This window comes from Chiloscyllium plagiosum, unplaced genomic scaffold, assembly GCF_037043375.1.
Source record: "Chiloscyllium plagiosum isolate Xiang-an unplaced genomic scaffold, Cpla_swu_hap1 HiC_scaffold_41, whole genome shotgun sequence".
NCBI classification, from domain to species: Eukaryota; Metazoa; Chordata; class Chondrichthyes; order Orectolobiformes; family Hemiscylliidae; genus Chiloscyllium; species Chiloscyllium plagiosum.
In genome coordinates this window covers 44,237,198-44,239,471 of record NW_028270179.1, presented here as the reverse complement: position 1 = coordinate 44,239,471, position 2,274 = coordinate 44,237,198, and the positions used below count along the sequence as shown (strand labels likewise).

Below are 2,274 nucleotides of genomic sequence, written 5' to 3'. Positions count from 1 at the left end.
GCAAGATCCCGGGCAGGGGGAGAGGGGGAGGGGGTTACCCAGCGCACAGCAAGATCCCGGGCAGGGGGAGAGGGGAGGGGGTTACCCAGCGCACAGCAAGATCCCGGGCTGGAGGGAGAGGGGGAGGGGTTACCAAGTGCACAGCAAGATCCCGGGCTGGAGGGGGAGAGGGGGAGGGGTTACCCAGCGCACAGCAAGATCCCGGGCTGGGGGGAGAGAGGGGGAGGGGTTACCCAGCGCACAGCAAGATCCCGGGCTGGGGGAAGAGAGGGGGAGGGGTTACCCAGCGCACAGCAAGATCCCGGGCTGGGGGGAGGGGGGAGGGGTTACCCAGCGCACAGCAAGATCCCGGGCTGGGTGGAGAGAGGGGGAGGGGTTACCCAGCGCACAGCAAGATCCCGGGCTGGGGGGAGAGGGGGAGGGGTTACCCAGCGCACAGCAAGATCCCGGGCTGGGGGGAGAGACGGGGAGGGGGTTACCCAGCGCACAGCAAGATCCCGGGCAGGGGGAGAGGGGGAGGGGGTTACCCAGCGCACAGCAAGATCCCGGGCTGGGGGAGAGGGGGAAGGGTTACCCAGCGCACAGCAAGATCCCGGGCTGGGGGGAGAGGGGGAGGGGTTACCCAGCGCACAGCAAGATCCCGGGCTGGGTGGAGAGAGGGGGAGGGGTTACCCAGCGCACAGCAAGATCCCGGGCTGGGGGGAGGGGGAGGGGTTACCAGCGCACAGCAAGATCCCGGGCTGGGGGGGAAGAGGGGGAGGGGTTACCTAGCGCACAGCAAGATCCCAGACTAGGGCGCACCCTCCACTCCCCACCGCCCTGACCCAGCGCACAGCAAGATCCCGGACTGAGGAGCACCCCCTCACCCCCGCCCTGACCCGGTGCACAGCAAGATCCCAGACTGGGGAGCACACCCTCACCCTGATCCAGTGCACAACAAGATCCCAGGCTGGGGCGAACGCCCTCCCCCCTACCCTGACCCAGTGCACAGCAAGATCCCAGACTGGGGAGCACCCCCTCCCCGCTGCCCTGACACAGTGCACAGCAAGATCCCAGACTAGGGCGCACCCTCCCCTCCCCCCCCACCCTGACCCAGTGCACAGCAAGATCCCTGACTAGGGCGCACCCTCCCCGCCCCTCCCCCCCACCCTGACCCAGTGCACAGCAAGATCCCAGACTGGGTGCACCCTCCCCTCCCCCCCACCCTGACACAGTGCACAGCAAGATCCCAGACTGGGCGCACCCTCCCCTCCCCCCCCACCCTGACCCAGTGCACAGCAAGATCCCAGACTAGGGCGCACCCTCCCCTCCCCCCCCCTCCCCCCACCCTGACCCAGTGCACAGCATGATCCCAGACTGGGGAGCACCCTCCCCTCCCCCCCACCCTGACCCAGTGCACAGCAAGATCCCAGACTAGGGCGCACCCTCCCCTCCCCCCGACCCTGACCCAGTGCACAGCAAGATCCCAGACTGGGTGCACTCTCCCCTCCCCCCCACCCTGACCCAGTGCACAGCAAGATCCCAGACTAGGGCGCACCCTCCCCTCCCCTCCCCTCCCCCCCCCCCCCCCCACCCTGACCCAGTGCACAGCAAGATCCCAGACTGGGAGCACCCTCCCCTCCCCACCCTGACCCAGTGCACAGCAAGATCCCAGACTGGGAGCACCCTCCCCTCCACCCCGCCCTGATCCAGTGCACAGCAAGATCCCAGACTGGGGAGCATCCCCTCACCCCACCCTGACCCAGTGCACAGCAAGATCCCAGACTGGGTGCACCCTCCCCTCCCCCCCACCCTGACCCAGGGCACAGCAAGATCCCAGACTGGGTGCACCCTCCCCGCCCCGCCCCTTCTCTCCTCCCTGACCCGCTCCCACCCCCCCAAGCACAGGAAGATCCCAAACCTTACCCTGAGCACGAAGTATTCACCACCGGCTCTGTCCAGGGTTGGACCCGGGGTAGGGGTGGGGGTGAAGTGGGGGGGGGTGAACTCCCCCCTGGGGTGGGGGGGGTAGAGGTGGGCCACGGAGTCGTCCCGGTGGGCGGTGGCGCTAAAGGGGTTCTCCGTCTGAGGTGGGGGGGCTCCGGAACCTTCCATCCCTGGTTTTTGGGGGGGGGGGGGGGTGGGGTAGCAGGGAATCTACCACCTCATAGAGGGGGGGGGTCAGGTAATCTACCACCTCAGAGAGAGGGGGGAGGTCAGGGAATCTACCACCTCAGAGAGAGGGGGGAGGTCAGGGAATCTACCACCTCAGAGAGAGGGGGGAGGGGTCAGGTA

General features: G+C 68.1%; 1 long non-coding RNA gene across 1 annotated transcript in view; it reads right to left on the bottom strand.

Moving 5' to 3' along the window:
• Positions 1-2,064, bottom strand: part of LOC148138271 (uncharacterized) — a 93,091-nt gene extending 91,027 nt beyond the window's left edge. Inside the window, exon 1 of the long non-coding RNA XR_015754035.1 lies at positions 1,906-2,064. This is a non-coding gene — a long non-coding RNA (uncharacterized LOC148138271). The remainder of the gene's footprint in view (positions 1-1,905) is intronic.
• Between the last annotated feature and the right edge of the window lie 210 nt (positions 2,065-2,274).